Source organism: Cryptomeria japonica, chromosome 9, assembly GCF_030272615.1.
Source record: "Cryptomeria japonica chromosome 9, Sugi_1.0, whole genome shotgun sequence".
Classification (NCBI taxonomy): Eukaryota; Viridiplantae; Streptophyta; class Pinopsida; order Cupressales; family Cupressaceae; genus Cryptomeria; species Cryptomeria japonica.
The window spans coordinates 622,292,948-622,318,465 of NC_081413.1; positions in this window are offsets into that span (position 1 = coordinate 622,292,948).

A 25,518-nucleotide genomic window follows, 5' to 3' on the forward strand; every position below is an offset into this window, starting at 1 on the left:
CTTTTTGTCTTACAAGACCCAAAATCTATTTTCATCTCTTCTCAACTTAATCATTTGGGACTAACATTGTGCCTGGTTAGTAATTCAAGAGATATAAATCTATGATTGTCCCCTAAATCAGCCAATATAATGATATATTTATGTTATTTAAATAAGAATCTACTTTTTTGTCTTACAAGACCCAAAATCTATTTTCATCTCTTCTCAACTTAATCATTTGGGACTAACATTGTACCTGGTTAGTAATTCAAGAGATATAAATCTATGATTGTCTCCTAAATCAACCAATATAGTGAAACGTTGGCCACAAAAAATGCCTAGAACCTCTATCAAAGAAGAAATGTTATTTGCCTCTTGTTTGTCTATGACTACCACTATCTTGGTGATTGACTTGGTATTCTAATATTCCCTCTTAGGATAGTCTCTCTTGAATTTATTTCCTTCTTATATCCAACGTCCTTCTTTACCTCTTTCCTACTCTAATCCTTATAGCAGTTTGTGGGGGTAGAAAGATTCAAAAAAAATTACTATTATTTGTCTCAACTATTGGAGGGAGGGTGTTATCTTGGAAATCCTATGTTTTCTAAGGAATCATTATAAGTTTTTGGGAGCCATTTTGACTACTAAACCTTTCTTATAATCATGCTTATAATTATGAGAAAATGTGGATTACTTTTGTTTCCATTATTTATTAGTTTTACTATTTTCTTTAGTAGTGGTGGCTACAACTACTCCCTAGCTCATATTCTTAGGTCATGTGAGATTATTAAAATACATCAAATTTTTATTAAAACAAGGATGAACTTTCCCACTACATCTTCCTTTGCCTTTAATTAATTCACTTGTTGTTTCAAGATCATAAATTTAGATTTTTACTTACTCACTATCATGATTCCCTAATGCAATGAGAGGAATTTTATCATTTTTTATCAAGATGGTGAGTAGATAGGTACTCCTTCTGAAAAAATATCTCAAATATCTCCCATGCTATACCCTTAAGTCATATCATTTTATGGCCAATTGATGATGCCACCACAAGAAATATTATCCTAGTAGCTTGCTAATAGAGACATATGTGTTACAAGTGCAGTTTCTATTGGACCGAAAGATCAACTTGTTAATGTCTGATACAACCACAATACTTATAGAATCCATAGGAGGTGGTTAAGCCATGTCACAAACCCAAGCGTTGTGTTGCACAACACAAGGAGACCAAGGGAACACACCTTGAAACAATCACCCCAAATGCAAGCGAGGGGTTTGAACCTGCGACCAATTTTTATTTTCCTAAATTTTCTACTTAAGGTATTATTTCTCTCATACCTAGGTTAGTCTAACAGTGATGGATTGTGAATTTTTGTTTTAGATTTATTATAAGGGTCTAAATCTAAGGATTCTTCCTTCACTATATACTCTTTAGTGCCCAAACTTACGCTGTGGTCTGTTCCCTATTCACTTTTCCTTTATAGTTTATATATTTAGCCTTCTTATTACATTATTTTGGCTAAAATTGTATTTAATTCTGTCTAAAGTTCCCTTAGAAACATCATTGGTGTCGGTTATATTATTATTAAATATTTCTTAGTAGAAGGTGAACTAGAGCTGTTTTGTGAACTGAAATCCTTTCCTTTCACTGTGGACTTTGGATTCTATTTCTTTCCTTTGCTAGATGAATCTTTCATGTTCGTCTTAGATGGAGTAGTAACAAGTGCTGAAGCTTTTAAAGGTGTCAATGTACCTATCTGAATAAACTTAGATAGTTCTCACATGAGTTGAATGGCAAACTCATCAAGAGAAGGCATTTTGTAGTTTTAGGCCATAGCATGCTTTGTAGCAAAGAAGGCAGAAACAAAGAAAGAATAGTTCGGACCAAGCTTTGCAAGAATAGAAAGGATCAACTAGTCATCTTTCTTTTCAATACCTAACTACTTTAGTTGAATCCTCAAGGACTTAAGCTTTGTGAAGAGGTCCTAGATTGTGTCAAAATTAGAAGGATTAAGGCATATTAGCTCATTCTCTAACTGATAACTCTCCTATTTACCAAATAGAAGCTCAAGTTGTGCCCAAACTTCATGCGGTGTATTGTAAGACTCAACACGAAACATGAGATCAAGAGAGATAATCATGCAAAGAGTGCCAAAGGCCTCATCACATCTATTGAACAATTTCCTCTTTTTTGCAGCACTTGTAGGTTCAATTTTTGTACCCTTGGTGACTCAATATAACCCCAACTTCTTAATAGTGATCTTAATGTGAGACTTCTACTCGAGAAAATTAGAAGTAGTAAGAAGAGGCATGTTTCTTTTCTCCAAGATTATGGACAAAGTATAGATCTAAGACAAGAAAACTACAATAATAGAGCCCAAAAATTGGAACTTAATACCTCTAAGAACAAGTATTGCAGAGCTCAGATCAAAGGAAGGCAGAATAGGACTAGAACATACACTATTGAATTCAGAAGGAAGAAACAAAAATATGGTTAAAAAAATATAAATAAGGACCTGAGATCTGGATAGAGCTCTAAATCATCTTTTCGGCGATATTTCATTTGCAAAAATCAGAGTCTGAATGGACAAGATATGCCCCTGGGAGTGCAAACAACAAATTTTGACTTCAACTAGAAAAAACCATACTAAATGAAAATATAAAAAAAAAACTTCAACAAATTAATGCGTCTCAGAAAGAGCTTTCCAATGATATATGGTTTGTTGAAAAACACTTCTATTTGCTCAAGTTAGAGAAAAAAAACCGTCCCCTTGTTAAATAGGCCTTGAGAAAAAAAATTAACCCCCCTTGTGGTGGGTTGGTGGATTCCTGATGGAGGAGTCATGCAACTCGGGCGGGAATGGAGCATGGCAGGCTGGGCAATCGTGGAGCCTACGGGACTGGGTGGCAGTGGGAAGTAAGCCGCTAGTGGTTGTCATTGACCCCTGACAGCTGGTAGTTGTAGCAGCCATGAGTGGCTATGGCCATTGTAGTTCTAGGAGACCGCTGGCGGTTAGCAAACTGACAGAAGGTTAAAAAAACCATCGATAGTAAAAATATCTGCTAAATAATTTTATTTTGTTTTGACGAAATTTGATAATTTCATACCTATATGGCCTAGTAGGTAAAAAAATTTGCCCCTGATACTCCTATAACTAAAATAGGTTGAATTAGATATCAAAATTCATGGAATTGGCTGTTTGAATCCAACCATGAGGTCCTTTTGGGCCCAAAAAGCTTCAAATTTTCAGGTACCCTCTAAAACAAAGAAAAAACCTTGAACTTTGAACCCTTTGAAAATGGACTTTGTATATTGTATTTTAGTGAAACAAAAGGTGATCCTGACTTTCTTGAGCCTTCTAGAACTAATTGTGTGATCTAAAGTAACCTAAGATGAACAATTTGTTGTGCATGCAAATAACATCTAAACAAGCAAACAAGAATCTTTAGATCTAGAGCTCTAATACCATATTAGAATTCGTGAAATGTGAATCCTGCAAGCCCAGTTATCTTCTGCAACCTATCACAAATAAGGATAAAATTGAAAAAAAAATAATTGAAGGTGTTGTCTATAAGATAGACTAAGAGTTTGAAACACAATGCATGAATCAATCGTGTATGCACAAAAGGAATAATACACTAATTAACGTATAAAACTCTTTAAAATCTAAACATAGTTTTCTTTTTCCTAGTTTGCATTATGCCTGGAGAGAAATATTAATTAATTATTTTTAATTAATTAATTAACTAAATAATAAATTATTTAATGAATTAATACAATGAAGTGAATAATTAATATATAAATTATTTATTCCAACAATCTTAACATAGAATACAAACATTTTTCAAATAAGAAATTGTGATGACATATAAAACTTGTTTTGATACAATTTTAACATCGATGAACTCCCACACCTCTATTTCACTTACGTATTCCTTGGTTTATCTCCCTTGCTCCACTCACTTGCTTCTCATGCCTCTATTTATCACCTAATTTGATTGCTACAATGTGAGCGAATGACAACCAGGGCTTGTGAGGGTTTTTATTAGCCATAAGGCATCCTATTAGTGAAAAAAATAGATGACTTTTGGTAGCCCAGGGACAAGGATGCCATACCTATTAATGGCATAGCATTTCACTTTATCCAACACCCCTTTTTTTAATTCTCTTCTATTATTTTCTTTAACTTTTCTTCTTATATTTTATTTCTTTTAATTTTCTTTTATATTATTTATAATTCATATTTTCTTTAGGTTTATTACCATTATCTTACTTGTCATAATATTTATAATTCATTTTTTCTCTATACTTTATTGTATATCAAATAGCCTCGATTCTAAGAGATCATGATAAGGGGAAGACATGGGATCTAAATTAACTCTCTGACTAGTTGGAGATAAATTTCCTATAAATATAACAATTTAAATGATAAAACGGATATCATGAAATAAGTAAATTTCTATTATTTAAAAATTGTTTTAAATTTTTATTTGAAATTTAAAATCCATTATATTAATAATTAAGCCCATTTGAGCATCCAAAATAGTATTTGTGGACATAGTCTTATGTCTAGGATTTCACCTTCCTTCAAATTACATTGTAATGAAAAAATATTAACACAAAATAAAGTCTTTGTGTCTACCAAAGTGTAACAATCTTATAGATATTAATTTACACTTAAAATTCTAATACTTTATATTAAAGAAATTCTATTTTTTCCCCTATTTTTAGAATCAACTAATTGTCCTCCTTGTTGTATATATATATCCATTACACCTGTAAAACAACTAGCCAAATGAAATGATTATCACCTCATATTCAAGTTATAATATTAGAGTTGTAAAATAGCTAGCCAAATGAGATGATTATCACCTCGTATTCATCAACTACACTACAATTTCACTATGAAGTAGGTTGGGCCAATAATACTTCCTCTTGGAGTCTCTTCTCAAAATTAACAATCATATTGAGTTTTGTGCTCTTTTGTAGATTTAGAATTGTCATAGTTTTATTTTATTTTTAAGAATGTTGTTTTTATAAAAATGTTATGTAATTCTTACTTGTGAATGGGAATTAGGTTTTATTTTGGATAATTTATGTTTTGTTATATATTATAAGTATTTTAAAAAAAATTAAGGTTAGTATATTATAATTGATGTTAATATGTGGGGATCAAATTTTATAATAAATAATGATTGTATAAAATTAGTTTTGGTAAAAAAATTGTATATTGAAATTAATAATTTACCTGTGATGCATTGGAACTAATTTCTACACATGGAACCAAGTTTTATAGAAAATAATTGATATGTTGACTATAGGGTACCAAATAAAACTTAATCATGAGAATTTATACTTGAAAAGCTATATAAATACTAGCAATACATTCTATTTTCCATCAGAACTCACAATCTCCTCTAACATGGTAAAAAGGTATTCAAAAAGCAAAGGACATTAACCTAAAGAAGAGAATGGCTTCAACCCATAACAGGTTAAAATTATGTTTCACACTCTCTATTAACTGATTAATGTCATTTCCTTATGCATTTTTCTATTTGAAAATTCTTTATTCTAGTAGAATAGAAAGGAGTTATTTTCAGTAAAATTAAGGTATTATTGAAATATTCTATATTGAAATATTCTAATTCAATATTAATTTCTGACTTTTTTCTCTTATAATCAAGATGAATAGATCAAAAAAAATAATGGAGGTATGTTATCTTTTCTTTTCTATAAAATTTGAAGTGCATTAAATCTTTTAATTTGCCTAGTGTAGTATTATTAGACATGCTTGAATAAATTTAATAAAAGTGTAAAATCTCTCTTACTATAAATGTCTATGTTTGTAAGCCACCTTAGATTTATATTTTATATTTTAGGTCATTATTGAGAAACCGAATTAACATAATTAAAATATATATATATATATATATATAAAAATGGATTTTGCAGTTGAAAATAAGCAACTGCAGAATTCAAACCAAACTCCTCATCCTCAAATAAGGAGGATATCAGATACACCCATATCAGTTAGCGATTATTTGAGATTGGCAGGGAAGAAAATCAGATGCATCAAGAAGAAGAATAGGGTTCCAAGAATGTCCAGCGCTAAAGATTTATTGCAAAGAAGAACCCGACATATTGAGCAACCTTATTTATATAAAACTGGTTGGATCTAGTGAAAACTACTGTGGTGTTATATTTTAATTTAAGATTTGTTTTTGAATGTTGGACAAGGATTTGTTATAAATATGTGATTCTAAATCTTTTCTATGTTTAAGAAGATTATAATGATATATTTTGATATTGTTCAATCATCATATATAATTTCGATGTTCTTGTTATCACTTGTTAGATCTATTTGTACACATTAATTATATATATATATATATAAATTTTTAATTTGTTTTATATTTATTCTGGAAAACTTTTTTCTTTCTGCCTTGTATGATTCTTTAAAAATATTCAAAAAAATTATATTTTGTTGAACTCACTAATACAAATAGGCAATTGCAGAATTCAAACCAAACTCCTCATCCTCAAATAAGGAGGATACCAGATACACCCATATCAGTTAGGGATTATTTGAGATTGGCGGGGAAGAAAATCAGATGCATCAAGAAGAAGAACATGGTTTCAAGAATGTCCAGTGCTAAAGATTTATTGAATACATTTATTGAATACATAATTTGTTTACAAATTTTGCAAAGAAGAATCAGATATATTGAGCAACCTTCTTTATATAAAACTGGTTGGATCTAGTGAAAACTACTGTGGTGTTATATTTTAATTTAAGATTTGTTTTTGCATGTTGGACAAGGATTTGTTATAAATATGTGATTCTAAATCTTTTTTGTGTTTAGGAAGATTATAATGATATATTTTGATATTGCTCAATCATCATATATAATTTCGATGTTCTTGTTATCACTTGTTAGATCTATTTGTACACATTAATTATATATATAAAAATCTTCAATTTTTTATTTATTTATTCTGGAAAAAAAATTTCTTTCTGTCTTGTATGAATCTTTAAAAATATTCAAAAAAATTATATTTTGTTGAACTCATTAATACAAATATATATTATCTTTATATAACATTCAAATATATGCAATACATATTTTAGGCCCTTACATAACATATTCAAAATCCTTTTTTAAACCACTCCTTTCTCACAATTGTAACCTGCATACATTGAAAAACAAATAACACTCCAATGATCTCAACAAATTGCAGCACCTTAAATATTTTTTCTTTTAATTTATTTATTTTTAAAACATTTCATGATAACACTATTTTTTATAACAGTAAATTCAACAACTAAATCATTCTACTTGTCTACTCACATCGCTGTAATAAAATAATCTACACAAAACATGTACTTCTGCAAACCACTGCAAAATATTTCTTATGCTACATTATCTACTGTGTCCAAATTTGATGCCATATATAGGAGTAGAGCTGTAATACACATCAAAATGTAATGATACATAGCTTATCACTGTATATTATGAGTGGAGCTGTAATTCATTTCAAAATATTATGATATGTAGATTATCAGTGTATATATGGAGTGCAGAATTTATTCATTATTAGTTCGCTTAATGGAGCTATTGTGGAGGCTGAAAGATTAATCTTTTGCTGCTCGGTCAATGAAATTGCAAATTTTGTTTCTGAATAACTTTTACCAGTGCTTAAGAAAAAAAATGTTTTCCCCATGTCTGATTGGCGTTTCAGATGGCTGTCAGACGGTTTCAGAGGTGTTCATAGTTCCCTATGGAAGAGAACTACCAACCTCGGAATGCCAGTCACCTGCATGCAACAAAATAAAAGGTAAAATTATTTGATGCGTGAAACTGGTCAAGATTTCTAGGAGGGAATTTGATATTTGTTCTTCGGTTAATTGCAAATTTAAATGTTATTCCTTCCAATTCTTTTCCTCCTACTTCTTCAAACAATAAAACAGTCCAAACATTTGTTCTAGTGTATTTCTTAAGCGTGTTTTGGAATCAACTGTGCAGTATTTAGTTTCAATAAATTGTATGTTGCTTAAGTGTGTTCTGGAATCAACTTTGGAAATAGTAATCAATAGAAAACCAAGAAAATCAAGATTATTTATTAAATATTGTATTCTTGTAAAAATTTTCAAACCTACAAACAGAGTACAGATCTGCACAAGATCTACCTAGAAAATATGAAAAGCAAAACTTGCAGAAGAGAAAAACAAAGCTGAAGGAATGAAAATTAAATCTCTTGTATTAAAATACTTCTCCGTAAATCATGGCAAATACAAGAAGTTAACTACGCTAACATCCCCCCTTAAGTCTAAGTAAGGAGAGAGAGGCCTAATGAAAGAAAATAAAAAAGGAAAGAAGGAAAACCAAGTGGGACCAAAACCCCCCTCAAAATAAACACTAACTCTACATGACACTTAATATGCTACAATGTCTTGCAACCAAAGAAGGTCTTGTAGAAAGTGGCTATTTGTGCCTTCACAAAGAAGAGAAAGAATGTCAATACAAAATGTAGAAAAATGAATGTTGTAGTAGGTTCGCTGCAACAAATGATGCCTCTTCCTTTTGGAAGATAGAAACCTTGAGCTGTCAAACTGTTGAATTCCCACTCAAGTGAAATGTATGAAAGAAACAAGATGAATGGTTTTGAAAAATACTCATGTTTCTCCAATCCGATGTTGAACTGCGACTCTGCCATACAAGATTCCAAAACGGTGACCACTGAAGTGTGAGATTTGTTCAGATATGAATCAGGGTGTGTGAAGATAGTAGCATGAAGTGGCTAAGAGAGAACAAGATAATCCAAACCAAAAGAAGATGCAACTTGATGTGAGTTGACATCAGAAAGAAGACATGTGTCCTCAATATTATCATCATGATCAGAGAGAGATTCAACAAACAAATGATAATTGTCTAATAGGATGATATTGTGCTCATCAAGAGGACAAGAATGAGCCTGCTGAAGAGAATCTAAAGTACCATTTGGAGAAGCCAAGATCTCTATCAAACCTGTAGTTGGAGGTGTGGAAAGAAGAGAAGCACGAGGAGATGTCTCTATGTAATCAAGACAATCAAGACTCTTCCAAAAAGAAATTTCCTTTTCAGTGTCATCGTCATACATAGGATCATCATCATTATCAAGGGAGAGAAGCCAAAGAGTGAGAGGGCACTCAATGTGTGATAGAGCCCATGATGTGTGGTCCCCAATAGTTAAACCAAGCAATCCCAAGACATGATCATTTCTACTTTCCCATGCAGATTTTTGCCAACAAGCATTTGGTTTGGGGATAAGGCCATATAAATGAGGCAAAAAATGAATCCAGCGATAATGCTTTAGGATTCCATTATGCCAGGACTTGTAATTTCCTTCTTTCAAAAAGATGATAGATGGATGATATCTAATTCCCATTTTAGACTAGACAATCCCCTTTTGGAACTTTATTTCAGCTCATTTTTAATACAAAAATATTAATAGATACCCCCAAAGCAATGAGAATTGCATTCTAAAACAACTTAGAATTTCAATATCTGCAAAAAGTAAATGTTAAGCTCCTTTCTTCTAGCTCCCAGGCTCTGATACCATGTAAAATTTTTCAAACCTACACAAGATCTAACTAGAAAATAAGAAAAGCAAAACTTGCAGAAGAGAAAAACAAAGTTGAAGGAATGAAAATTAACTCTCTTGTATTAAAATTACATTAATGTGTTTGCATTAAATATGATTGATAACCACAAGAAAAGCTGAAATTATGATGAGGAGAAGAGCTTGTTAAAAACAATGCACTCCTTGATTTGGCAGATAAACATTCAGCAATACTTCTCCATAAATCATGTCTCGGAAAACACAAGAAGTTAACGGAAAACACAAGAAGTTAACTGCGATAACAATTCTTGTAGGTTGCATGAAGTTTTGGGATCTAAATTGGTAACGTCACTTCGGGGTTAGTTCAACTACTATTTTAATCCAGGTTCCCATTACTTCAGCTATCTATCCTCCCTAACCTGCTGATCTTAAAAACTTTTCTTATCACCATCTAAACCTTATAGTCCTTCCTCGATCTGCAAATAGAGATCCTTGACGATCTTGTTCGATATCTCCTCCTTTGTTGGGGGTTGACATGAATTTAAAGATGCTAGTTAAACCTAATCAAGGAATGAATAACCTCGTTTTCATTGCCTTTAATATTTTTAACCTGAAAGCCATTTGCAATAAGAAAATCCTGCCACCTCCTATGCCTTGCTCCAGGCAACAAATTTCTAACAAATACTCTATCTTAATGTGACATGTACTTAGTTCAAATTTTGTTGAGGAGATAATGCCTCCACTTCTTTCAATGCATGTATTATGGCAACCAACTCAGATTCAGCGGTAATTTAATTACCTACGTTTGAATTTTCAAGTTTCATAACAGATTGCATGCTCACATTGTAACTGTTCCTGGAACCTTGCATCTATGCTTACCATAAATACCTTCTATCAACCTGGCAATTATAATACTACAACTAAAGGAGTCCCTTCATCTGTTGAAACCTTTCTTCACATTTATTTGTTTGTTAATGTTAGCTAACAACTGGAGATTAACAAACCTTTCATCATATTTATGTGTTTGTTAATGTTGGCTCACAACTAGAGATTAAATCATGATACCATTTGATTCATGTCTATCTTCTTTTCTACAATCTAGAAACTAAAGAACTGTAAGTTTCAATTTATAAGCTATGTTTCATTGTGATCCAATTTATTTTTAATTTGAACCATTATCTGTTCATTTCTGCCTCAAGGATAGACTTCACAAGCCATTTGTAACATTGTTTTACCTCTTGCGCGTAATCTATTACTAGGAGTTTTCATTATCAAAATGGTCTGATTTCATCTTCTGGATTACCTTTCAAACTTCCATATCAATCAAATTCAGGGAGGGCCAATTTAGAAGGATAAAATGTCCTTTCGAATGCCTTGTCTTTATCAAGATTGTGAGGGGGTTCATGTTCCTTGATTATCCCTTCACGAATTGCTGAATGTCACAAACCAATTTTATAAATATTTTGACTTAAATAACATTTGTCAGCACTTAGCACTCAAGAATGGCTTGAATCTTTTGTGAGCCTATCGTGATCCCAGATTTAGATATTATATGGCCTAATTAGTTCACTTCTGATTGAATTTGTGCTTACAAGCTTTGCATATAATGGGTCATCACTACACTCTTGTGATGCCAAACACAGGTGTTGTTCATGTCCTTCCTGTCTTGAGTATGAATACATCATCTAGGAATATAAGCAAAATCTTGACTAAATATTTAGGGAATACACTGCTCATAAAGCTCATCGAGCACATAAATCTGTGTGGGGAATCAATTGTTTCAAACTGGAGCATCGCAAACTTAGGTATCCATGAATCATTCAGAATGTTGTCTTATAAATATCTTCTTCTTTGATATGAATTGAATAATATTTAGGCCATATGTCACTCTTCCAAAATTCTTTTGGTCGTAAACTGGGGCACCACAAACTCATGAAGTCCATGAATCATCAAAATATTGTCTTGTAAACATTTTATTCTTTTATATGAATGATAATAGTCAGCCTTCAGGCCGTAACTCAATCTTTGGGAATAGTTTTTGGCCTTTGCAATTGACTAGAGAGGTCATTGTTACTTGGAAATGGTATGATCAACGACCTCCAGCTGCCATCTTTCTATTCACAAATAACAAATAAGTTAATAGCACCAGTGCACCACAAGATTAAACAGTTGAGAATATATAGATTTCCTCCAATAGCTTTTACAATTGGACATTTGGCTGCGTTAATTAAGGAGTGGTTATTTGGTATGTTCCTTTACAGACAAGTTCTCATTCAGGAACTAAATCGATTGGAACATTTTAAATTCTTTTTTGGTGCTATTCAAGGTAAAAATTCCTTTGAAACCAATATGCTTTCATATATGGTCTTTTATAATACTGAAGTGCCCATAATATGTGCCATATACGTGTTGCATCTTTTCTACGCCCATGTCTTAGTTTGGAGTATTAATACTTGCCTAAGAGATTTGGGTATACTGAATCCTTGTACTGTCATCCAATTTGCTTTTATCATCGCAGCAATCAAATATATTTTTCATCATTGTTGATCTTAGCTCAAGGCTTCACTAACTAATCCAAGCCTACAATTGCATTGCATTCTCACGATGGTTGAAAATGGAAGTCCAATGTGTTGGTATATGATGGTGAAGTCTCACTGCCGATAACTCCAAGTTACTATCATCCTCCATTCGTTAATCACCATGGTACATGCTCTAAACATTAAATAAACTGCTGTTCTGATCTGTTATGCATGAAGTTAAGACAGTTTCATTTCCTAAGTTAATGGGAGGTGATGTCCTCCATGTATATAAAAGTCCCAGTTCTCTTCCAATCCTCAGAGGAGGTGATGTCCTCCACGTATATAAAAGTCCCAGTTCTCTTCCAATTCTCAGGCTTTTCTATTACCGTAAAATCCTCTATAAAAGAGAGGAGTTGTAATTCATCTAATGCATCAATCAATAAAATCTATTTTATTTCTGTTTTATTCTTTCTCGTTTTCTTTTTGCAGGGTTATCAGAGCTGGTTTGAGCCTAACTATTTCACGGGAGGGCCCAGAATCATGAGAGAAGGAGCTGGGTGTTAACTGCCCTAGCGTTCAGAAGGATCCAAAACCATGAGAGAAAGAACTGCTTTAGCAGTCAGAAAGATTTGAAGATTGTTTTAGCCAGTCAAAATTGGTAATGGTGAAGCTGTAGCTTAAGTAGGGAGAGCCTGCATTGCCAATCATTGCATGAGGTTAGAGGAGATCAAAGAGTAAATTAAAGATTGAAAAATAGTCAAAAGAGCCTAGACGTTAGGCAAAATTTGATTCTGAAGTAGAAGACCCAAATAAGATTTTGAGTAACATGAGGAAACTGTTCTAGCAGTAGCTACTAGAAAGAGCAACTAAAAAGAAGAGGAAATCTCGGAGAAGCAAGGAGCAATGTTTAGGTGATGAAAGTTCTTTTTTTCAGAAAGTGTATTGTAAATTTGTTTTTCTATCATGATAGTTTTGTGGTTATCTAAAACCACTTGTTTATTAATTTTTGTGGTCATTTAAAACCATTCGTATATGATATTTGTGCAAAGTTTGTGGTCATCTGAAACCAATTAGTGTGATGGTTCGTAGCAAGTCAAAGACACTCCAGATTTGTATTGGTTAGGGATAAGGCGCAAAATCCCAAGGTGATTTAAAGAAGAGAGTCATCCAATGTAGCCAAAGCTACAGTTGGAAGCATAAGTCATATTGTCAAAAGTTCAAGACATCGTTACCAAATGATTGAAAAAATGAAAGAGAGAAATGAGTTGCAAGGGTTTGTTGCAAATATTTAATTTGTCAAAGATTTGAGATCTTATAGCGAGTCTCAGCATCGGGGAATATGTTGGCATGTGATGCTGAAGTCTCACGGCCAATAACTCCAAGTTACTATCATTCTCCATTCGTTAATCACCATGGTACATGCAGTAAACATTAAATAAACTGTTGTTTTGTTCTGTTATGCATGAAGTTAAGACAGTTTCATTTCTTAAGTTAGAGGGAGGTGATCTCGTCCACGTATGTAAAAGTCCCAGTTCTGTTCCAATTCTAGGCTTTGCTGTTACCATAAAAACCTCTATAAAAGAGAGGAGTTGTAATTCATTTGATGCATCAATCGATAAAATCTATTTTATTTCAGTTTTATTCTTCTCCTTTGCTTTCACACTGTAGTATTTATTCCACTCTGTTGGATATTCAGCTGAAGCTTCCCCTAGTAAATTTTGTGTGCTTGTACCCTCTTTGCTGTTACTCTATATCTATTAATCAAAGAAGGATAATATTGTTGTGACTAGCTCGTCAAATAATAGGGAAACAGGGTGAATGAGATAATTACCTCAAAAGTCAAATCATTGTTGCTTGATGCTCCATTGCCAGCCTTTCACTAGGTTGTATTGGCTGCTTCACTCCGTCATTCGTTGCTCTCTGATCGCAACAGTTACTTTTTTAATTTTACATGCTTCTTGCAAACAAGAGGTTTTTATTTTATTTTTTGGTCGTTGAAGATTCCGAGCAGTCTTGTAATTTTCAGCTCTTTTCACCGTAGTAGGCATAGTAGGCAATATAATTTCTATCCCTCTCTTCAGCTCGGGGCATCGCTTAACCTTGCTTTGGTGTGTTAGGGTTAAACTACATTGTTGCTTTCTTTACTCCTGCCTTTCTTGTTGATTTTAAATCTGTTGTTCAGAAAATTTGACTTTGTGGATCGTTTCTGCTACAGGCTTTGGCTCTATCACCAATCTAACTGTATATAGGTCAGATATGAAGGAATAGAACAGAAATAAAACACAAATGTACTGCTACAGCAGAAACAAAACCAAATCTTTATTATTAATCATGTAATGTGTTACATACTGCCTTGATAGAGGTCTTTCTTTTGTTAAATAAAATTCAAACCAAGGAATCTCTATATAGAGATTTCGATTCTAAGAGAAAAATTAAAACTGCAGTTATTTGTTTCATGCACTGCATGCATTGTGGCATATCTAAAATTAATGCAAATTAAACTTATCAGCACCGATGGTGGGCAGTATCATGTAGAACTATTTTCTAATGACATATCTTTTACGGTGGTTGTAGAAGTTGAACTAACTATTCTATCATCCCTGCGTGAAGATGAACTAACTGTTCTAGTATGCATGCGTGGAGAGAAAAAGTCTCAGCTGCATGAAGACAAACAACAAATCAATTTATTATCACCGAACTAAAACTGACTGTTTGCATGATAAAGAAATTTCTAAACTTGGTTTTATTCGACTGCATGAAGGGAGGAATCTGCATGAATCTGCATGAAGAAGATTTATTGAATAGACTGGCTGTGAATAGAAGAAATTAATTTCTTCTAACATTCCTCCTTAATTTCTTCTACTAACAATTTTAGCTTCACTCATTCCCAAATTTTCTCATAGATATTCAAAGCTTTCTCTAGGTAGTGCTTTAGTAAAAATATCAGCTAACTGATCTTCAGATCTGCAGAATTCAAGATAGATTTCTCCATTGTTGACCAATTCTCTGATGAAGTGATATCTAGTATCAATGTGCTTGTTCCTCTGGTGAAAAACATGGTTCTTTGATAATGAAATTGCTGATTTATTTCACAGAACACTGGTGTAGGTTCCTCTTGTGCTTGTAATAGATCCTTAAATATTCTCCTCATCTAGATTGCTTGACACGTCGCTGATGTTGCTGCTACATATTCAGCTTCAGCTGATGAAAGGGTGACTATAGGCTGCTTCTTTGATGCCTATAAGATTGCACTTATACCAGAATGAAAGATATATCTGGAAGTACTCTTCCTATCATCAATATCACCTGCAAAATCACTATCAGTATAACCAATCAAATCAAACTCATTAGTGGTGGAATATAAAATTCCATATCCATTGGTTCCTGCAACATATCTCAATATCCTCTTTCCAACTTGCTAATGTGAGTCTTTTGGTGACTCCATGAATCTTGAGATTAAACTAACACCATACATGATATCTGGCCTTGTAGCTTTGAGATACATGAGACTTCCAACAAGCCTCTTAAACAAAGTTGGATCAACATTTGACCCCTTGTCCTCTCTGCTTAATTTTGTTCCTGTTGCAACTGGGGTTGGTGCTAATTTTGAATTCAACATATTAAACTTCTTCAATACATCTTTGGTATACTTAGATTGACAGATAAAAATTCCTTTATCAGATTGAACAACTTCAATACTTAAGAAATAACTCATCAACCCCAAATCTGTCATTTCAAATTCCTTCATCATTGCTAATTTAAAAGTGTCTACAGACAAAACTAATTTTATTATTAATTCATACTAAAATGCATTACAGCTTCTATTTTATTTATAGAGGATTCATCGATCCTTCTAACTATTACATAGCAAATTCACGAGTGGTGGAAGTAGTAGTTCCAGCGATTAAAAGATTAAACAGATAGCTCTGCATGCATACAAATAAAGAAGTCTCAACTGCATGAAAGGGAAAAATGTGCATGAGGAGTTTAACAGTGGCCGACTGAGGGCTCACGATGGAACTGAAGTTTGAGTATAGCAAACTGTAGTAAACGGTGGCAGGAGAAATTATTCCTTCCAACATTCCTCCTTAATTTTGACTGCAAACTCTGGTTGCATTCTTAGTCTCTTTCACTCATTCTATTGCATTGAAAAACTTCTAAATCTAGAGATCGAACCTAGGAAATCCCATGCTGCTATTGGGATGCTCTTACCATGAGCTCTGGCCCTCTTGGTTACCAGTCCATCGTAGGTTCAAGTATGATTCACTTTTATCAACACCTCCCTTAAAGTTACACTACAGATGCTCGGGAATCTTACTATCAAAGGCCTTACTAACCTCAAACATTGCTCTCATTGAGAAACAAAATGCTCTTTTTTAAGTCTTCAACTGCAGCTACAGTATGAGTAGTGCTTTCCCTCCTTAATCTGCAGCTTCACCATGACCAAATCTTACACCAATCCCCTTTTCTTATAAATTTCTAAAACATCAACTTTACTACTTTTCGACTCCCCCTTAACACTTAATCATTAAAAAAAGAGTGATCTTACTCATGTACGATACTTTGGTCTCTGGCTCTTACTCATGCACGATACTTTGGTCTCCGCTCCTTCAATTTTCTTCTTCACCAATAAGTGATTCCACACTTCTTTGTTAACTCTGATCAATGGCTACACAAACTGACGATGATCTCCAAATTTCTTTGTAGCTAGTGGGCTCCTTCTGACTACTATAGTAGTTCACACCAAGCTCTTTCTCTCATGGTTCCGGGCCTTCCCCTAAGGGAGATAGGCCCAGACCAGCTCTGATAACACCTAGCTCTGATAGCAATTGTAGAATCTAGAAACACATACACTAAAAATAAATGCAACATAAAAAGCAAAACAAAATTTATTAACTCAAATTCTGTAATGGACTACATTTTTGCAGACTGTATGTCAAATATTACAATAGGCAGTTTTTTTATAGAGCTAGATATGCATTGCATGCATTATTCCCGTAGCATGAAGATTGGCAGTTAAACATGACAATCAACTATTAACTACTGAAAACTAATTGTTAAACTATTGCAGGCAAACTGTAGCATGCGGTGAATGCGGTGTATGGAAGATCATGGCAAATTAGCTGTAACTGGTTATAATGGTGGAATTGCATGTTCACGGGTTAACGGTGGAACTAGTGGAAAAATGAAGTCCAGCGGTGGGAGAAATTACATCCAACAAGATAAGTCTTGAACCAGTTCAGATTCAGCCTTTTGTCCTTATTGTATCCTGGGACGCACTTCAGGAGATCTACACATTCTCTCATTTTCCTCTACCATCTGGTCTACTTGTCTCAGAATATGGAAGTCAGGTGTTTCCTCATTATAGATATGCTCAGATAGATGCTTTTCCTTTACTAACTTTTATATTTGATCAATAGTTGACCTGCTTAGCTACATGCAAGAAAATACATTTTACCATATAAAGGGAGAAGAACCCGTGGTCATCTATTTGTTTCTTAGATGTTCTTTTATTCTAAAAAATGAAAAGCCTTGACTATAATTCTTCTCTCTATTCTATATTGTAATATCATTTGATCACAATGACCGTTGGTTGCTTTAAGATTCAATCTTGTAAAGCAATGAATTCTTTTCTTGGAATTTGTGTTTCTTTTATCAACTTCTACTATGATTTACAATATGTAGAAATATAAGAATTTAAGTTTATTGTATGTTAGCGTGATATGAAATTCCTTCACTCAGGCCGACAACCTGAAGTGTCTGTGATACTATATGAATGTGCTGAAAAGCATATGAATTTTACTTAACATTTGGAATTTAAATGTGTCTTTGTTGCTATGCAAACTGTATTGTTCCTTGCATTGTTCTACTACAATGGTCTGATTTTCTCGCAGGCTATTAAATAAGATTTAAATTTTCTAAACTGCTTTCATGACATTTGACAGGATTATAATAGGTACTTGAGATGTTAAGAGGAATGGTTACTTCAGATGATTATGTTTGGTACAACAGCAATGCTAGAAGGAATGGTTCCTTCATATGATTATGTTTGGTACAGTATATCAATAAAAGCACTTTTTGGCTAGTTAACCAAGACTATTCAGATTATGTTTGGTACAGCATGCCTATAAAAGCTTTTATCGGCTAGTTAACCCTGACTATTCAGTTTTTGAAGTTGGAGTTAAAGCAATTTTGTAATTTAAGTAAAAAAATTTATAGGAACAGAATATTTATAATATTACTTTTGTAACTAGGATGGATTAATTTTTGGACATTTAGTTAATGGTGATCTCATTGAAAATAAAGACGTGTATCAAAATGGTTTTTAATTGGGATTTTATTTTCAATTTTTTAATAGATATCCATATTCTATTAGTCAAAACTAGCTCTGCACTGTCAAAACCTGCCTTGCCCTGCTAGTATTGTTGATAAGTGATGCTGCTCTAGCATGCAGCTCCATGCAACTCCAGTTTGGACATGAAGCTATCCATTCATCACCACGCATAAGCTATTTTTAGTTAATAGTTTTTTTTTGCTTATTCATGCAAATAAAGCATGTACTCCAGCATGCATGAATCCTTAGGACTATTTTTAGTTTTGCTTTTTGCATGAGTTTCTTTTTAGTAAATAAAGCATGTTGTGCATGCACTTATTGTATTCTTAATTTAGGGAGTAGTTTGCTTTTTTTAGTTTGAGAGCCTTAGTAGCTTTCCATGCAAAGCTAGGAATATATTTAGAACTGCAGTTATTATTTATTCTTCTAGACTGCAAATTCTTTATATATACAACCTCTATGTAATTTTTTAATTAAGCTTCAATAAAGATATTGGTGTTTTCTTCTTTTTGTTGTTATTGTTTGCTAATCAGTTGGTTCAGAGAGGATAGGGCAGGTTCAAAATTCTACAAGTGGTATCAGAGCAGGTAAAATTGTTTTGGGTTAAAGTTTTATTGTTGGAATTTCTCCAATGTTAATCATGTCGAATTCTAACCATATGCCCATTCCAGAATTTGATGGGAATGATTATGATTATTGGTGCATTAAGATGCTGACCTTTTTGATTGGAAAAAATTTGTGGGAGATTATTGAATCAGGTTATGAAGAGCCAACTGATTGGAATGCCCTTACAGCCAATGAAAGAATAGCAAGAAAGGAAGCAAGGAAAAAGAATGCTCAAGCTTTGTTTCACATTCAGATAGCTCTTGATAAGAGCTTATTTCCAAGAATATCAAGAGCAACAACTGCCAAAGATGCTTGGAAGACTCTACAAGAAGCTTACCAGGGTGGTGATCATTTTAAAGTGGTCAAGCTTCAGACATTGAAGCGAGAGTTCAAGAATTTGAAGATGCAAGAAGCTAAAAGTATAAGTGATTATTGTGTCAGAGTCAAAGATGTGGTCAATAAAATGGCTACACTTGGAGAAATTGTAAGCAATGAAGTTTTGATTAAAAAGGTGTTGAGATCTTTGACACCCAGATGGAATCATGTAGCAATAATCATAGAAGAAAGAAAGGATTTGACAAAACTACAGTTTGATCAATTGGTTGGATCCCTGATGTCTCATGAAGAAAGATTGAAAGATTCTTTTGAAGGTGTAGAGAAATCATTTTCCTCTAAATTGCTAATTACAAAAAATGAAGATGCAAGCAGCAGTAGTACCAAAATCAATCAAGGCCAAGGTAAAGGGCAAAGCCAAAATTATTCAAGAGGCAAAGGAAGAGGTGGCTCAAGAGGAAGTGGTGGTTTCAGAGGAAGAGGTAGAGGCAGATTTGATAAGAGAAATGTTCAATGTTACCATTGTAATAGGTATGGCCACTTTGAAAGAGAATGCAGATTGAAAGAAGGTAAAAGTGCTAACTATGCTCAAGAAAGTAGTGACAATCATCCTGATCACTTATTTTTATCTTATGCCAAGGGTGAAAATACTAGTAAAGATGTTTGGTACCTAGATTCTGGATGCTCTAACCATATGACAGGGAATGAGAAGTTGTTCTCAACAAAGGATGGAAGTTTCAAATCCAAGATCCAGCTTGGTGATGATAAATCATTGGAGGTTGCTGCCAAAGGAGCTATGGAGGTCCAAACAAAAGAAGGTATAAAGAGTATTCATGATATTTATTATACTCCACAATTGAAGCACAATTTGTTAAGTGTTGGGCAGCTATGTGAGAAAAATTATAAAGTAGTCTTTGAGAATAAGACTTGTACTATCTATGATAAGAATAAGGATAATAGGGTGATCACTGTTGTTCCTATGACAAGAAATAGGATGTTCCCCTTGAGGTTTGGTGAACATAACAACAGTTTGGCAAATATGGCTTATGAGGATTCAAGTTGGTTATGGCATCTTAGGTATGGGCATTTAAATTTTCATAGTTTGAAGTTTCTAACCTCACATGCATTAGTTTTTGGTTTGCCCAAGGTTGAGGAACACAAGGAGGTTTGTGAAGGTTGTGCTAAAGGAAAGCATGCAAGAGAAAAAGTTTCCAAAGGGCAATGCATGGAGGGCTCATCACCCACTTCAGCTTGTTCATACAGATATATGTGGTCCTATGCAGTCTAAGAGTTTGGGTAAGTAATCATATTTCATCACTTTTATTGATGATTACTCACGAAATTGTTGGGTATATTTTTTGAAGGCCAAAGATGAAGCCTTGGATACATTCAAGAAGTTTAAATCCCTTGTGGAAAATGAGAAAGGGTGCAAGATCAAATGTTTAAGGACTGATCGTGGAGGAGAATTTTGCTCAAAGGCTTTCAAAAATTATTGTGATTTTAATGGCATCAAGAGGCAACTTACTACTACATACACACCTCAACAGAATGGGGTAGTTGAAAGGAAGAATCGTACTGTGGTTGAAATGGCAAGGTGCATGTTACAAACCAAGGGATTGAGCAATTCTTATTGGGGAGATGGAGTTGCTTCAGCAGTGTACATCCTCAACCGTAGCCCCACCAATACACTAGAAAAGATGACTCCTTATGAAGCTTGGTATGGTAAAAGGCCTAATGTTAATCATTTCAAATTTTTTGGTTGTTTGGCTTATGTGCATGTACTGGATCAGAATAGACAGAAGTTAGATGCAAAGAGTGAGTCATGTATTTTTATTGGGTATAGTGAGAAAAGCAAGGCTTATAGATTGTATAATCCCCCCACTAACAAGCTTATTGTCTCAAGAGATGTGATTTTTGATGAAGGGGGAGTTTATGGTCATAAAAAAGGCCATGTTGAGAAGCCAAAATCTATTTTGAATGATGATATAATTGCTGATATTGATCATGAGCAGCCAACTAATGTTTCTATATCCAGTGGTTTAACTCCACCAAGCAACCCTTCATCAAGTTCTTTAGTACCAAGTTCAAGTCCATCTTCTTCTCCAAGTTCTACAAGGAAAGTAAGGAGATTGAGTGATATCTACTAGAGGAGTGGAAATCAAGTACATGAAGAAAACCCAGTAGGTGAAACAGTGAATTTTGCTTTATTAGCCAAGGCTGATTTTGAACCATCATGTTTTGAAGATGCATGCACTAATGAGGTTTGGGTGAAAGCCATGGAAGAAGAGATGGATTCCATTCAAAAGAATGATACTTGGGAGTTAATAGAACTTCCACATGACAAAAAATGGATTGGCACCAAATGGGTCTACAAGACCAAATTTAACAGTATGGGAGTGTTGAAAGACACAAAGCTAGATTAGTTGCTAAAGGCTTCACACAAAAGTATGGAATTGATTATGAAGAGATATTTGCACCAGTAGAAAGACAAGAGACCATAAGAATGCTGATTTCATTAGCAGCTCAAAAGAAGTGGAGCATACATCATATGGACGTGAAAAGTGCCTTCTTGAATGGGTACTTAGAAGAGGAAGTATATGTGGAGCAGCCACAAGGTTTTGAAGTGGAAGGAAAAGATAATTATGTCTACAAGTTGAAGAAGGCTTTGTATGGCCTCAAGCAAGCACCAAGAGCATGGTATGCCAAGATTGATGGATACTTTCAGGAGAATGGCTTCCAGAGAAGTAAGAGTGATCCTACCCTATACTACAAACAAGAAGGTACTGATATTCTCATCATAAGTTTGTATGTTGATGATCTTTTGTATATGGGTAGTAGTTCTAAGATGAAAGATGAATTCAAAGCTGCTATGATGAAAGAATTTGAGATGAAAGATCTTGGTCTAATGAAATATTTTCTAGGAATGGAGGTTTATCAAAGTAAGGATGAGATTTTTATTTGTCAAACAAAGCATGCACAGGATATGCTGAAGAAATTTAATATGACTGATTGTAACCTGCCTCCACTCCAAGTGCTAATGGAGATTTGTTATGTAGAGATGATGGTGCTGATTTAGTTGATGAGACAACTTACAGAAGTATTGTGGGGAGCTTGATGTTTCTAATCCACATGAGGCCTGATATTGCCTATTCAGTTTCACTTGTTTCAAGGTATATGACAAATACATCTAAAATACATATGAAGGCAACCAAGAAGATTTTGAGGTATGTGAAAGGGAATTTAAGTTTTGGTATTCATTACTACTCTTCTGAAAAGTTCAATCTTGTAGGCTTTAGTGATTCAGATTGGGGAGGTAGTATAGATGACCGTAAATCTACATCTGGAAATTGTTTTTCTTTTGGTTCTGGTTTAATTACCTGGAGCTCAAAAAAGCAAAGTATTGTTGCCATCTCATCTACAGAAGTGGAGTATGTTGCAATTACCTTAGCAGGTACACAAGCTTTTTGGCTCAAAAAAGTTTTGGAAGAAATTGGAGAAAAACAAATTCAGCCTACAGTAATTTATTGTGACAATGTGAGTGCCATCAAGTTAGCTAAGAATCCGGTTCATCACAATAGAACTAAGCATTTTGATTTGAAATATCACTTCATACGAGATTTGGTGCAAAAGAAGGATGTCGAATTGAAGCACATCAACACCCAGGATTAGCTAGCAGATATATTCACCAAAGCGGTTGCGAAAGCTCAATTTATAGCACTACGAGATAAGATTGTCAGCCCTCTCAGCATCAAGGGGGAGTATGTTGATAAGTGATGCTGCTCTAGCATGCAGCTCCATGCAACTCCAGTTTGGACATGAAGCTATCCATTCATCACCATGCATAAGCTATTTTTAGTTAATAGTTTTTTTTTGTTTATTCATGCAAATAAAGCATGTACTCCAGCATGCATGAATCCTTAGGACTATTTTTAGTTTTGCTTTTTGCATGAGTTTGTTTTTAGTAAATAAAGCATGTTGTGCATGCACTTATTGTATTCTTAATTTAGGGAGTAGTTTTCTTTTTTTAGTTTGAGAGCCTTAGTAGCTTTCCATGCAAAGCTAGGAATATATTTAGAACTGCAGCTATTATTTATTCTTCTAGACTACAAATTCTTTATATATACAACCTCTATGTAATTTTTTAATTAAGCTTCAATAAAGATATTGGTGTTTTCTTCTTTTTGTTGTTATTGTTTGCTAATCAGTCGGTTCAGAGAGGATAGGTCAGGTTCAAAATTCTACAAGTATTTAGCAGGAACTACGCTGCAATGCAGTTCTCGTTAAAAAAATCAAAAAACAATAAATTGACTTACAATTGTGGAAAAAAATGAATATCATATGTTAACAATACACAGAAACTTACAATGGACATATTTTTAACAATATATACAATGGACATTATTCTTCCAGCTATAAATCCTCTATGCAATCAACTTTTGTTACAATGGATATTAATTTGTCCAGCTATAAATCTCTTGTGCAATCAACTTTTCTTAATACACAATTTTCCATTCAAGCTAGCAATCTTCTTTTGAATCAATAGTTTCTCATTCAGAAGGGAAAAGACAGTAAAATACTTGAAGAGGCTTCCATTTGGCCTAGGTCTAATAGACTGTTCGATTCCATCAACAGCAAATTAAAATACATTCCATACCTCCTAGTAACTAATTTAATTATTTAAGTCATATCTTTGTACATTTTTTGTATGCTAATTCTCTATACTTGTAAAAAGAAAAAAAAATGATTCTTTACGGATATACAGATCTTGAACTTTCATTATATTTAAAACATAGATCCAAGCAGAAAATCACATCTATTACAAATAAGGAAGTCAAACAAGAAAATGACCATCCATCGATATTGAATTCGCCAAGCATCTCTTAGAATGATTCAGCAATAACCTAATTTGTTTAAAATTGGTGAATTAGAACATGAAAAGACACAAGAGATTACATAAATTAGTTGATAGAAGGCATGAAAATAGAATAATAATTCATATACAACTCTTCTAATGACCAGTTATGAAGGTGCGAAGACCTATAATGCTTTTGTTTTCTTCAATTTCATTCCAACGCACAGAATGATATAAATTTAATGTCAGAATTTTTACGAATCTAAATTAAGATTTGCATAATAATTTGATTCTCTTTTCATAACATCAAGATTTATGTTAGTAGTTGTCTCAAAGAATACATACACCCTCATAAAAAAAAATCATACGAATGAACAAGCACATTTTATGAGTATTTATTTGTAAAATATTAGACATTTGTTCTTAAATAAGTATCCATTGTAAATACATATTGATTAAAGAACATGCACATTTTTTTAATTTTTTGGTCAATAAAGGTAGAGCCAAGTAGTTTTACATTCATTAACATATTCAAATACAAAAAAAATGGCGTACGAGCAATATCAACTAGTCATTAAATGTCCAAAAAGAAACTAAATTCTAAACAACAAAGATTAAACCTAGCTTGAAATGCCTCTATTCATGGCTTTCCAAAGTGTTTTCAGCTCGACCACCACTTCTGCAGAGCGAAGGGTAGCCTCTACCTTTATGACCTCAACCTCGTCCATGGCTACTCACTCCAATTTGACCCCTGCAAGTGCGCCCTCGGCCACGAACTCCCACATTTTCCATTTGAGATTCCGCCAACCCATCACCATTTCCATTACCACCTTCAACTACATATTGATTTTTTGCCAACCCAACTCCACTATTCTCCTCATTGGCCTTAAGGAAGCCATTCAAAATGGCAAAATCTTTAAAAATCTCCTCTTTATCCTGGTCGAGGGACATATTGGTCAGAACCTGCCATTTGAGATAATCTGTCACCATATTAGAAAATTCCCTGTGACTCTTGAGTGCAGGTCCTTTTAGGTCTAGAAGAAGAGGGTAGAAAGTTTTGGTGTCTTTGAGCTCACTCAAAGCATCAACATTCCTAGTCTAGGCTAGCCCACACCCTTCAATGAATATTTTAAAGTTATTTCTAACCTACCAAGCAATTCTACGTCAAACAGTTCCATAGCTAGAGCTCTAACCTCATCTTTAGAAATGTTGCAATCCAGTAAAGAGATGACAAATTTGGATGAGATTTGCATATTATCTCGCTAATACTCCTTTCTATCTAGATGAA